Source organism: Budorcas taxicolor, chromosome 1, assembly GCF_023091745.1.
Source record: "Budorcas taxicolor isolate Tak-1 chromosome 1, Takin1.1, whole genome shotgun sequence".
In the NCBI taxonomy this organism is placed as follows: Eukaryota; Metazoa; Chordata; class Mammalia; order Artiodactyla; family Bovidae; genus Budorcas; species Budorcas taxicolor.
The window spans coordinates 35,731,777-35,746,745 of NC_068910.1; the positions used below are offsets into that span (position 1 = coordinate 35,731,777).

At 39.0% G+C, this 14,969-nt stretch overlaps 1 pseudogene; it reads right to left on the bottom strand.

Moving 5' to 3' along the window:
* Window positions 1-9,929: 9,929 nt before the first annotated feature.
* Window positions 9,930-12,536, bottom strand: LOC128051723 (alpha-1,6-mannosylglycoprotein 6-beta-N-acetylglucosaminyltransferase B-like; annotated as a pseudogene).
* Between the last annotated feature and the right edge of the window lie 2,433 nt (window positions 12,537-14,969).

Sequence of the window (14,969 nt, forward strand, 5' to 3'; positions counted from 1 at the left end):
AAACATCCATAAGTACAAAATGTAGATTTGCCCTCCCACAAGCATTGGAACTTTCCTGCTCATGAGATATCTTACTACATATTCTCTCCAATTTCACATAAAGTTTAATGCTGGAAGGCTTGTAGGCAGAGTGAGTGATAGCTTTATGATTACAAGATGGAAAAAAAATATTCATTTAACAGTGAATGTACATAGTGCTTTGTCAATTTTTACCAAAACCAGTTCATCTAGTTCATCACAGCATTCAGAGATTAATGTTTCAAAGCCTATTTGACACTGTTTCAAAAAGGGTTAATGTATTTTTGACAAAAGAAACCATTTGCTCAAATCTTTTTCTCTCCTGGAGTTTAACTTAAAATCCAGCTACATACTTAAATAATCTGTATAACTACATGTTATCCAATAGTAATTTTCAATTAAAACTTAGAATGTTGCAGTGGAATCTACCAAACAACCTAGATTTTCTGAAATATATGCATTCACATATATCAGCTCTAAGATTAGGCTTTCAAATTAAGTAAACTTAGATATAAAAATTATATATACGATTCTTGGATATAAGAATTTTAACAATTCTATTTCTGACTGCTTTTGGTGTCTCAAGACCTCTCTCCCTTAGTAATGTAATGACATGTTATGATGCTTACCTGGCTAGATATGAAAATAATTGTCATATGGATATCAGATTTTTTCTTCTAGCCCTCATCAAAGTCTTTGGACAACTGACAAAGCACTGAAATAATGAAACCTTTCCTGGTTCACGGAACCTTAGGTAAATCCCTGATGTTATAATCCATAAGAGCACATCATGAGCACAGAATATATCACTTTGCTTTCATAGACTGATAAAGCAAATATAAAAATGAAATATTTGAATATTGCAAATGCAAAATATCTTCGACAGTCTCCTGCTAGTTGCGTTTCTATTGTTTCTCCATAACAAAGTTTGTTCCATTACATCCTTTAACAAAAAAGAGAATTGAGGCAATAAGAATATTAGAGATAGCAAGGGAACATTTCATGCAAAGCTGGGCTCCATAGAGGACAGAAATGGTATGGACCTAACAGAAGCAGAAGATATTAAGAAGAGATGTCAAGAATACACAGAAGAACTGTACAAAAAGGATCTTCATGACCCGGATAATCACGATGGTGTGATCACTCTCCTAGAGCCAGACATCCTGGAATGTGAAGTCAAGTGGGCCTTAGAAAGCATCACTACGAACAAAGCTAGTGGAGGTGATGGAATTCCAGTTGAGCTATTTCAAATCCTGAAAGATGATGCAGTGAAAGTGCTGCACTCAGTATGCCAGCAAATTTGGAAAACTTGACAGTCGCCACAGGACTGGAAAAGGTCAGTTTTCATTTCAATCCCAAAGAAAGGCAATGCCAAAGAATGCTCAAACTACCACGCAATTGCACTCATCTCACACGCTAGTAAAGTAATGCTCAAAATTCTCCAAGACAGGCCTCAGCAATATGTGAACCATGAACTGCCTGATGTTCAAGCTGGTTTTAGAAAAGGCAGAGGAACCACAGATCAAATTGCCAGCATCTGCCGGATCATGGAAAAAGCAAGAGAGTTCCAGAAAAACATCTATTTCTGCTTTATTGACTATGCCAAAGCCTTTGACTGTGTGGATCACAATAAACTGTGAAAAATTCTGAAAGAGATGGGAATACCAGACCACCTAACCTGCCTCTTGAGAAATCTGTATGCAGGTCAGGAAGCAACAGTTAGAACTGGACATGGAACAACAGACTGGTTCCAAATAGGAAAAGGAGCACGTCAAGGCTGTATATTGTCACCCTCCTTATTTAAATTATATGCAGAGTACATCATGAAAACTGCTGGACTGAAAGAAGCACAAGCTGGAATCAAGATTGCCGGGAGAAATATCAATCACCTCAGATATGCAGATGACACCACCCTTATGGCAGAAAGTGAAGAGGAACTAAAAAGCCTCTTGATGAAAGTGAAAGAGGAGAGTGAAAAAGTTGGCTTAAAGCTCAACATTCAGAAAACGAAGATCATGGCATCTGGTCCCATCACTTTATGGGAAATAGATGGGGAAACAGTGGAAATACTGTCAGACTTTATTTTTTGGGCTCCAAAATCACTGCAGATGGTGATTGCAGCCATAAAATTAAAAGATGCTTACTCCTTGGAAGAAAAGTTATGACCAACCTAAATAGAATATTCAAAAGCAGAGACATTACTTTGCCGACTAAGGTCTGTCTAGTCAAGGCTATGGTTTTTCCAGTGGTCATGTATGGATGTGAGAGTTGGACTGTGAAGAAGGCTGAGCACCGAAGAATTGATGCTTTTGAACTGTGGTGTTGGAGAAGACTCTTGAGAGTCCCTTGGACTGCAAGGAGATCCAATCAATCCATTCTGAAGGAGATCAACCCTGGGATTTCTTTGGAAGGAATGATGCTAAAACTGAAACTCCAGTACTTTGGCCACCACATGAGAAGAACTGACTCATTGGAGAAGACTTTGATGCTGGGAGGGATTAGGGGCAGGAGGAGAAGGGGACGACAGAGGATGAGATGGCTGGCTGGCATCACAGACTCGATGGACGTGAGTCTGAGTGAACTCCAGGAGATGGTGATGGACAGGGAGGCCTGGCGTGCTGCCATTCATGGGGTTGCAAAGAGTCAGACACAACTGAGCGACTGAACTGAACTAAACTGAACTTTTAGGGCAAAGTATAATTTTTTAACAATCCAGTCTACTACACTGCGAATTAAGTGATATTATCTAGATTCTGCTGCCAAGTCACTTCAGTCGTGTCCGACTCTGTGTGACCCCATAGATGGCAGTCCACCAGGATCCCCCATCCCTGGGATTCTCCAGGCAAGAACACTGGAGTGGGTTGCCATTTCCTTCTCCAATGCATGAAAGTGAAAAGTGAAAGGGAAGTCCCTCAGTCGTGTCCGACTCTTTGCGACCCCATGGACCGCAGCCTACCAGGCTCTTCTGTCCATGGGATTTTCCAGGCAAGAGTACTGGAGTGGGGTGCCATCGCCTTCTCCAATCTAGATTCTAGAGTGCCCTAAATTTTAAGGGAACAAACCAAGTTGTCTAGATTCAAAATTAACATTCATACTGTATTCTCCATGTTCCCCAGGGGAGGGGGATATATTCCCATAGCATATAGTATGAACACGGCTCCTAGAGTCGTGTTTTTTTTGCTGTTGTTGCTATTGTTGTTTAATGGTGTGGATTTTAAGGTCTAGGTGCATTGTCACACTGTCTGGTATTCATAAATACCTGGTTAGTTGTGTGTCATAAATGAGGGAGCAACAAGCCTTGTCCTCAACAAGATGGAAAATAAACTGTGAAATATGGGAGAAAAGACTCTTAAGCAGGAGAATCCCTAAATCCAAACCCAGTAGAGTCAGAGATAGATGGCAAAAGGAAAAATAAGCACACTTCAGTGAAAGTTTATCCATAGAGCTAAACCTGTTGAATTTAAAGAAGTGCTTTTAGTTGTCAGATTATGTCTCTACTTGACAATTTTTTTTTCTTTTATAGGCAATAGACCTTGTCTAGTCAGTTCGGGCTGTCTTAGTGCAGCCTGTCATAACAAAGTATCATAACTAGGTGACTTATGAAAAATAAACATTTATTTCTCACAATCCTATGCTTTGGTAAGTTTACGATCAAATTGCAAGCAAATTTGACCACTGATGAAGGCCTGCTTCTTGTTCATAGAGTTTCATGCTCTTGCTATGTCCTCACATGGAAGAAGGGGCAAGGATATTCTCCAGGGTTTCTTTTATAAGGACATTACTCCCATTCATGAAGGCTCTATCACCCCCAACCCAACCCTACCAAAAAATTCACCTCCAAATGCCATCTCATGGTTTTAAGGTTTCAACATAAGATTTTAAAAAATTGATTATCATCCCTCATGCAAATTTCAGCCCATTCAATTTCATATTATTTTTTATTTTAACCATGGAGAAGAGATGAGTGGGGAGAGATTTTTAGAAACAACCTAGATGTCCATCAGCAGATGAATGGATAAGAAAGCTGTGGTACATATAAACAATGGAGTATTACTCAGCCGTTAAAAAGAATTCATTTGATTCAGTTCTGATGAGATGGATGAAACTGGAGCCGATTATACAGAGTGAAGTAAGCCAGAAAGAAAAACACCAATACAGTATACTAACACATATATATGGAATTTAGAAAGATGGCAATGACGACCCTGTATGCAAGACAGGAAAAAAGACACAGCTGTGTATAACGGACTTTTGGACTCAGAGGGAGAGGGAGAGGGTGGGATGATTTGGGAGAATGGCATTCTATCATGTATACTATCATGTAAGAACTGAATCGCCAGTCTATGTCTGACGCAGGATACAGCATGCTTGGGGCTGGTGCATGGGGATGACCCAGAGAGATGTTATGGGGAGGGAGGTGGGAGGGGGGTTCATGTTTGGGAACACATGTAAGAATTAAAGATTTTAAAATTAAAAATAATAAATAAATAAAATAAATAAATAAATAAATAATCTATTGGTCACTACAATTCATTGCAGTTCTCTTATCCTGTTAGACTCTCACATGGTTGCTATTAGATTCTAATGACAGCAACAATGGTCATTAGTGATGGTGATTTAATGGTTTTCATTCAAAAATCTCAAAGCACATTATACCCATAGTAACAGATACTAAGTCAGTTTTAATGGCTTTATAAGATAATGTTTTGTAGAGATTAATGCCCATTATTTTAATCATGGCATTCATAATTATAATATTTTCTTTATTTTTTATGGTAATATGGTGGTAATATGAAATGGACCAGAAAATCACAATGTTATTTTCAGTGTTCATAGTGCTCAATTCTGTGTCTTATTGTTTTATATGTACATCTAGACTTCTTAGCAAGATTTTTATTTCCTCAAATGTGAAATTGTTTATTTTTATTTTTTCATGTGTGTCAGTTAAAGAATTCATTTCAGGACTGGTGGCATAAATAGGGCTCAAAAAACACTTTTGTATTCTGTTTAATAACAAGGTTAGCTTTAATAACTACTTATATTTTCAAAATATAGGGTAGCTTTAACCTATTGGGTTGGTCAAAAAGTTTGTTCAGATTTTTCCATAAGAGCTTACAGAAAAACCTAAACAAATTTTTGCCTAACTCATTCAGTTCAGTTCAGTTGCTCAGTTGTGTCCAACTCTTTGCGACCCCGTGAATTGCAGCACACCAGGCCTCCCTGTCCATCAACAACTCCCAGAGTTCACTCATGTCCATCGAGTCAGTGATGCCATCCAGCCTTTTTATCCTCTGTCATCCCCTTGTCCTCCTGCCCCCAATCCCTCCCAGCATCAGAGTCTTTTCCAATGAGTCAACGCTTCACATGAGGTGGCCAAAGTATTGGAGTTTCAGCTTTAGCATCAGTCCTTCCAAAGAACAACCAGGACTGATCTCCTTTAGAATGGACTGGTTGGATCTCCTTGCAGTCCAAGGGACTCTCCAGAGTCTTCTCCAACACCACAGTTCAAAAGCACCAATTCTTCGGCACTCAGCTTTCTTCACAGTCCAACTCTCACATCCATACATGACCACTGGAAAAACCATAGCCTTGACTAAACGGACCTTTGTTGGCAAAGTAATGTCTGCTTTTGAATATGCTGCCTAGGTTGGTCATAAATTTCCTTCCAAGGAGTAAGTGTCTTTTAATTTGATGGCTGCAATCACCATCTGCAGTGATTCTGGAGCCCCAAAAAATAAAGTCTGACACTGTTTCCACTGTTTCCCCATCTATTTCCCATGAAGTGATGGGACCAGAAGCCTAACCCATTACATATAGACAAATAAAAGTAAAGATTTGATAAATGTATACTTCTAACTCAAAGACTGAAATAGAGAGGAAGAAGGTCATAAATAGATAAATAGTTTTAGGGGTATAATTTTATAATTGTCTATAGTGTGATGATGCATTTTAACATTGGGTCAATAATGTTATGATAATTGTATAGTTTAATAAATAAAAGCAAGCCCTATTTTCACAATATGTAATAACTGGCACAGTATCTGAAAGCTGAGCTTTGTAATATTTCCAACTGTAATATAACTAAGAAAGTGTATTTTTCACTGTCTTAATTACTTTTTCAATTTTTTTCACAAAGCCAGCCTATCCACAGAATGGCATTTATATATGTTTTTCATATTATGAGGCTTTTTAACTACTACAGAATCTTCTCTTCGACCATCTGGAAATGTTAAAATCCAAGCTTTGGAAAGAATTCAATGATACTGATGAGATTTTTCTATAAATTCATTACTTCACTGCACTTCTTTCTTTGCTTTCTCCTTTAAGTTACTTTAATAAGTTTTAAAGCTTTTCTTACAATAAATTTTATATCTGATTTTGAAAAGACAAATGTATTTCCTTACGTATATTGTTACTATTCCTTTGAACAACTTCCTCACATTTGGAAATGATTACTAAAATAATCCCAATGGCTGTTTTATGTAGTCTATGAGTTTGTATAGTTATGCGTTGTGTATTTTATCCATCTTCTCTATATAGGCACAAAATGTGTTGTTAAGACACAAAAGCCCACTTGTTCTATGATCAGTGAATCTAAGACACTATAGAAAATAGCCATATGGTGAATCTATACCATGAAAGTTATTGCCTTTTCCTTCTTTTTAGAGTTTTCTAAAGTCATCTTCTCTTAATTCTATTCTCTGAATAGAAAACCACTTATCTCAACCAATTTCTGTCTTCAATGTTTATGAGATGAATTTTCCCCTCTTACTTCAAGGTGTCCCAAATTTTCTAATGACCCTAGTCTGCTGGAAGTAATACTTAATGCCTCAGAGTTTTCTGAGGGGCCCTTTAAGCATTCTTTCCACACATGAAGAACAGCCCAGGTTTCTTAATGGTGAGCTTGTCATACCAGATTAGCTGAGTTTTATATTGAAATGTGACATTTCTGGGTGTGCTCACAGTTACAAATTCAGTTTGTCCAATTATATCCTGGTAAGAGAATGTGTATTATTGAACCTTAGAAATAACTGCATCCCCATATGAAGTAAAGGGACTGAATGAAGGCACCCTGTATAAATCCTAGCCAATACTGAGGAATCTTATGAACAGAGTCAAATGATATCTGCCATTTTACACAAATAAGCACTTTCAATAACCCTTTACTTTTTATCAGCCAAAAAAACTCAACTTTCAAAAAAGTAGAAGTCATAGAAACTTCCTTAATTTACGTCTCTAGTGCCTTTATTACTCCTAAATCAGCTTTTTTCATTCTGTGATTTCTTAAATTCTGAAAATATACAACCTTTTACTAATGAAACACTTTTTCTCTAGACTTTTATGTGTGTTATTTTCTCTTTTCTATTGTGAAGTTTATTTTGTAAAAAATTACTATTGTCTTTGCTTATAAAATTTGGTTCACTGATAATCTGAAATATTTCTCAATATTACAATCATCAATTTACTTCTTAAAGCATAAATATTATATCCATTTCTTCTTATTGAACTAGAATGAGCTAGTGAATTTTAGCTAGCTATTAAGCATATTATCTAAGTAGGTTTTCTTCCCTGGGTGGTAAGTTATTCATCTTATTACTTTATAATTTTTTTTAATACTTCCAGCTTGAACAGGTATGGGAAATTACTGTTGTACTTTACATTAAAGAAATCTATTGGGGAAAACTTGAATGTATAAAATAAGAAAATCCATTAGAGAAAATTGGAAATGAGCTATAATTTTATTACTAGGCAAAATGAATTTCTTTATAAATATAACAATGTATAATGGAAGTCCTTGGTTGATTTGTTATTTTCAAGTCATAAATTCAGTTGAGATATCAGGTGATAGAAAAACTGCAAGCTAGAATGATAGATCCTATGTCAACTAAAATTTAATCAAAAGTAATATGAAACAACTAAAAAGTCATACTATATAAAAAATAAAAGTTGAGTTAAATTTTAGAAATTATTTCTATTATTTTAAAGAAAATTATCATGTTTATCAAGCTGTCTTTTGTAATTCTTGTAAAATAAGTGAAACTGTGGTGACATAAAATAATTATTATGCTTTTGAGAAGTTACATTTTTAATCTTGAGAAGAAATTTTAATATTTATTTTATTTTTTAAAAACTTTACTGGCCTTCATTACTGTGTGCAGGCTATCTGTATTTGTGGCAAGTGGGAGCTACTCTCTAATTGTGGTGTGTGTGCTTCTCATTGCGGTGGCTTCTCTTGTTGGATAGCACAGGCTATGGAGTGTGCAGGCTTCAGTAGTTGTGGCTCAATGGCTTAGTTGTCCCGTGGCATATGGATTCTTTCTGGACCAGGGATTGAGCCCTTGTCCCCTGCATTTTCAGGTGGATTCTTAACTTCTAGACCACCAGGAAGACCTAGGGTTTTTCTGTTTTAAAAATACTACCTTATCAAATTTGTGGGGCAGCCTTAAATTAGAACTAGATCTGCTTTTTAAAGAGTCTCATGAAATGTTTCTCTCAGGTCTGTGTGGCCTGAATTATTTTAACTTTTCTAGAAGGAATCAGGATTCATAGAATCTACACATTTTTTTTCTTTTTTTTTGAACCTCACATCCCAATAAAATATTTATTATTTCAAGAAATAAATCTTTAAAAAAAGAGAGAGAAAAAAGAGTATCTCTATTGCTTTCCCCCGACAGGTCAGGTCCTTGGTGACTACTGAGTTTCTGTGGCCGCAGGGGCCACCCAGGCCGAGAGGGCTCTCTGATGGGAGGCATCCACCCTCAGGCCCACAGCAGAGCTAATCCCCCGTCTCTGGACTCAGGGTCCTGTGGCTGCCTCCCTGAAAGGGTGGAGGGGCAGGCCTAGGTGGGTGGGGCAGGTTGCCAGAAACGGAGTGAGATTAAAAATCAACTGGGGTGGGGTGGCAGTGTTTCTGAAGTCCTGGTCTTTTTCCTCAAGCAGGGCTCTGGGCTCAGGGTGAAGGGGAAGGCATGCCACACAAAGATGGATGGACAGCTGGATCTAGAGGAGGTCTGAGGCTGACGAGGCTGGAGGTAGGGACGCGGATGCAGCATTGATGGGGTGGGAGGCACAAGGGGGTAGCAGGCCTGGGGAGCCAGGAAATAGGCCAGGTGTGCTGTGGGGCTGAAGGTCCATCCCAAGCCTACGAAAGATGCTTGTGGGGTGGGGCAGGGCCTGAGGCTTTGGAAGCAAGTCCACAGTCTGGAGGCACAGTAATGCTGGGGGAGGTTTCAGGAAATGCCCCAAATGAAGAGAGTTGGAACAAGCAAGAGGGAGACAATTCAACCCAGGGTCCAGGTGGTTCCTGCAGCTTCTGACTGTAGTCCCCAAGTGTGGAGGGGAGAGGGAATTTGGGAAAGCTAATAGGAGGCATAAACAGGGTCCCCCAGCCTGGCCTTCCCTCAGGCCCCCCACCCTTTCTGCCCACATTGCAAACAGCTCCAGAGGGACAAGGTCGACCCCTCACACATCACTCCCCACTCTGTGGACCGTTCAATGGGCCATCAAGCAAGCCTCACCCCACTTCCTCTGTTGTATACCCAGAGGGCCCCTCCTGGTCCCAAGAAGGACAAGAGCCCTCTCTCCATCTGGTTCAGATCTGGTCTTGCACAGAGCAAGGGACCTCTGACCACCTGCTCCTGGGCCACTCACTGGGACGCTTGCACCAACCCCCAGCTGCTTGGCCACTGCGCTGCCATGCACCCCTGGGAGGAGCATGAGGAGCCTGCGGAAGGTAGACACCAGATGCTTGGCAGAGTCTCCCCCCTCCCTAGACCTACGCACCAATCTGCCCTGCCCACGTCCCAGTCAAGGAAGAAGGCTGCAGTTCGGGGGCGTCGAGGGGAGGGAGGGTCACTGGAGCTCGGAATCTGCTGGGGCTTTCTCCTGCGGTAGGGAGGCCAACCTGGTGGTCACCCTCCCAGACAGTCCTGGCACAAGGCCACCTGGCCCTTGCGGAAGTCTCGGCAGGGGCAGAGCCGCGGATATTTCGTGCTGGAGCCGGCGCAGCTGAAGAGCAGAGGTTCCTTCTGCAGGAAGCACTCCTGGCCGGGCTGGGCGAAGGCCGGGTACAGGTGGTTCATCTCTGACTCAATACCGTCGAAGGGCACCTGCAGCTTCTGGAAGGTGTCCTGGCTGTTGAGGAAGGGGAAGAAAGGGGGCTCACAGATCAGCCCGTGGTCCAGGCAGGCGTCCGTGCAGGCCCTTCCCGTGGCAGCCAGCCAGGCCCGGAGGGAGTGCACTGGGGGCCAGGCCCCCGGGGCTAAGCTGGTGTTGCGAGGTGGGTGCCATTGGGAGCCAGGATGAAGGGGCTCTGCGGCACTCGGGCCCCAGGTGGGGCAGGAGCTGGGTCTACACAAAAGTCCTGGTGCTGGACATAGGCGCGGATTTGCTCCAGCATCCCCTCACACGTGTACTCGCAGGGCAGGTAGGGGTCCACCTCATGTTAATGCCATTTTCCAGCCAGCAATGCCAGAAATCAGGTAGCTTCAGCCCTGGTAGTGAAATCCTGCAGGTCTGCTTGAGGCCCAGAATCTATACATTTTAGAAGAGACTATACAGTTCATTTACCTGATCTTTTTACAGTTGCGGTCACAGTGGGCCACACAGTTTAAATGCCTTCAGTCACACAATCAACAGCAATTGTCTGACTCTCTCATTTTTAATCACTGATTTGTGACCAAATGTTAGCCAAAGAGTAGCCTTTTAAAATTACATATAAAGTAAAGTCAATTATAATAGAAAATTTAAGAGAACAAGGGTTTTGTATTAATAGGTGAATATCTAATTCAGCCAACTTTCTTATATATGTATTTAGGTTCATGTATGTGTATATATGTATTTAGGTACATTTATGTGAATTAAGAATAGATCTCATTCATTATTATTTAAATTATTGTTTCCAAACTTCTATTCATTATATGTATCATCTACCATCTTCACTGTAATACAGTAGCTGTCCTACATGAGTCTTACTATCATACTTCTCAATTCTCAATTTATATCTCATTAACATATATTCTGACCATAATTGGGCTTGACCAGTGACTCATGAATCTTTTCAAAAATAATTTATCAGTAACCTATCATGTACCTTACATTGTATGAAGATGCACTGATGAATAAAGTAGATTGGATTCCTTCCCACAAAGAGCTAGGGAAGGAATTATCTAGAGTAGGGCAAGGATCTCCATTAACTGATGCCAGTCCTTGAAATGCCTCACTGTTTAACAGATTACCCCCAAAATATGGCAGCCTAAAGCAACAGAAATTTATTATCTCTCAGTTTCTGAACTGTTGGGAATCTAGGGATAGATTAGCTGGGTCTTCCATTTCAGAGTTTCTCATCAGATTGCAATCACAATGGCAGTCAGGTCCATAGTGCTATCTGGAGGCTGAACTAAGGGAGATCTGCTTCTGGCCTCATTCACATGGTTCTGAACAACATTCAATTCCTTGTGGTTTGTTGGACTGAGGACTTCAGTTCATCACTGGCTGTGGGATAGAGGCTTCCATCAGTTCCTTGTCATGTGGACCTTTCCATAGCGAACATCATAGCATGGTATCTGGCTTCCATCATGGAGCTAAGCAAGAGAAAATGAAGAAAGTCAAAATAGAAGCCCGAGTCTATTTGTAACCTAATCTTGAAAGTCACAGCCTATCCTTTGTGCCATATTCTGGTCATTAGAAGAAAGTCACAGCATCTAGCTCACCCTTCTAGGAAGTATATCAAGGGTATTAAAGCCAGGAGTTAGGTATCATTGGGAATTATCTTAGAAGCTACTTACCGCAGGCTTTAAAAAATATATATATCAGTGTGTGATAAAATAGTCATATTCAACCAGATTTCAAGTAGAAACCAATACTGTATGAAAAATTGTGAAGGGATTATCACTTTATTCCCTGATGTGTACCATTTAACAAGTTAGCCCGCCAATATTTCATGGGTCAGGTATGAAGACAAGAGACTCTAGGCTCAGAGAGTAGACTAAGGACAGTTTATTGCTTGAAGTAGAAGTACCAGAGCACCAGCATTTCTAGTATTGTTTCATCAACCCAATTATTGTCAAAGTGAACAAACAGTGCCAGATTACTCTTGCACATGCAGTGAATTGAATTATAGGTAAGGGACCCTGAGTTTAACAAGCCTAATATTTTATATTTAACAGTAAGCATACTTGCTGTTTGCTCCAAAGACAGATGCTATCTCTGCATTTCAGATTATAAGCAAATGTGTTCTTTGCTTCAGAGAAAAACTCTGTCCTCCAAAGTTGTTCACAATACAAATCTTCTTGAAAAGATAGTTGAGAATAAAGGGCAATGAGTATCTCTTTCACTCTTAAGACATGCTGACATATGATTATCTCATAGATGATTGTTTTTCAACATACTGGTTCTTTCAACACAAGTAGTTTAATAAGCATTGACGTAGATGTTTGCTCACAAAACTTATAATCTAGGGGTTTTCCATCTCTACTCTCTATGGTTCCCAGGGCCTGTGGTGGTGCCTCTGAAGTCATTGTAGGGATTGGTAAATTTAAAAAGAAAAGAAGTCTTTGCTTCAGATATATCTCATTCTTTTTTAAATTTTAGAGTTTGAGGTAAGAATGAGATCTTGCTGAAATGTGAAAAAGAACTAGAATAGCCTAAAGTGAATGAGGTAAAGATAAACCCTGATTATAGGAATTAACCACAATATCTTGAGAATTTATTCCAGAGAAGCAGATTAGAAAAGAATAAAGTCTTTGAAAGCATGCTCAGAAGGATTTGCAACATGGTACATGTTTACACCTTGGAACAACCAAGAAATTTCACCTCTTAATTTTATAAGCTCATTTCACTTTGCAATGTTTAATGTGAGATACTGATTAGAAAGGTAAGAAATGAAAAATCTGCTGTGTGAGAGGAGGAAAAGACATTTTTGCTAACTTACAGAAATAAGAGAAGTTAAGTCAGTTAATTCCAGAGAAAACATATAGGCCAAAAGAAACTATGGAGAAGTGATAAATACAATAAAAAATCAAGCAAAACTGAAATAGCTTGCATAATTTTAATCACAAAGTGAGAAAGACCAAGAATATAGTAAAAATCTGACCAACTAGAGTTAACAACTAGAGTTAAATCTAAATTAAGGCTACACTGTGCAGACTCATAAGAATGGAAATATGTTAAGGAAAATGTTATGCAAATGAAATAAACAGTAACTAGAAATGCTGCTGCATATACTCTAGTTAGCTCCATTTTTGGTAAAGATCTGGAGAGGAGTTTGAAAGGGATTTATGCTCTACAGAAAAAAAAAAAAAAGGTACCTCAAAAGAAAAGTATTTGAGGTGGACACTTGAGAGTGATTTTATGTCTATGCATTCAAGAGAGATATTGCTGCTTTTTTACCTATTGCTTTCCACTTTCACAGTGACAAGTTTGAGCAGGTAATAAAGGAGGAAGTTAAACTTTCATGTAGTTTCTTCTCTGCTTTTTGATACTGTTGGAGGCCCCACATATGAGGAAAAGCTTAAAACCTTGAATTTCGTACTCTACATAAATTGGACTGGGACTGGTACAGGAGTCCAGGCAGCTTACTACTTAGAATGCTCTCTTTGTTTGTATCATCTCCAAGAGTGGTGAATGTTGGTCCCTCTTGTGTGTGTGTGTTTGTGTGTGTGTGTGTGTGTTTGTGTGTGTGTGTGTGTGTGTGTGTAAACCATATGTTAAAATTTTAAATAATATAGGTAAAACAATAACCCCTTGACTACCGCATCCCCATTCCAATATCATTTCTGTTCTCAGATACACATACTATCAGTTTTGGTATTTTTTGATATCTATAAACAAGCATTTATGTCATCATATCCATGAATAGAAATGGAATTATATACAACAGGGATCAGAAATCTTTAGCCTGGTGGTCAAATCTTGTTGACCTCCTTTTTGTTTACTGCTTGTGAGCTAAGGTTGGTTTTTGCAGTTTTTAAATTGTTACTTTTAAAGAGTTATGTAAGAACCTACCTATATGACAGCCTCAATTTTTGTCTCATGATCTGCAAAGTCTTAAATATTTGCTCTCTAGCCCTTTAAGAAATGGTTTGTCAATCCTGGATACAGAATGAGTTATTTTCTAAAATATCTTAAAATGTATACAAGAAAGTTTCTTGGGGATCTGATGTGAATCTATTTTATTCTTTATAGCTGAAAGATGATATTGCATAGTATGGGTTATTGCTTTAAATTCTACCAAGACCATATATGTCTTGCTAGATATTAATGTTAACATTTTTAACATCAGAAATAATACTGAAATGCCCAAACATTTTGGTGCACAGGGGCAAGTATTTGTTTATGAATGTTTTCAATTGATATTAAAAATAATGTACTTAGAATGTTTTCACAAATTTGAGGTCATTTCCCACTTATAAGATTTTTAACAAACTCTTGGAATATTATTGTAAGAGAATTTTTTATTTTAAATATAACCACCATGTAGACCATACTTGCGTCAGTAGGCATAATACACTTTTCCCATAGGCAACACTGTAAAGTATGACAAGTTATAACCACAAAAGTATTTGGTGAATACAGAAATAAAACAAGGTGCATCAGTTATGTGAATTTAATGTTTAAAAGCATAAAACTAATTCAGCCTGGTGAAATTATCTTTAAAATTAGGACAGTCTTGTCAATAAACCATCAGATTATAGGCAGCTCTGTGTGTGTGTGTGTGTGTGTGTGTGTGTGTGTGTGTGTGTTAGCTGATCAGTTGTGTCTGACTTTTTGCAATTCCATGGACTATAGCCCTTCAGGCCCCTCTATCCATGGAATTCTCCAGGCAAGAATACTGGAATGGGTACCCATTCTCTTCTCTAGTGGATCCTCCAGATGAAGCAATTGAATCTGGGTCTCCTGCATTGCAAGCAGATTCTTTACCATCTGAGCCACACTTCCTTTAAATCGGCTAA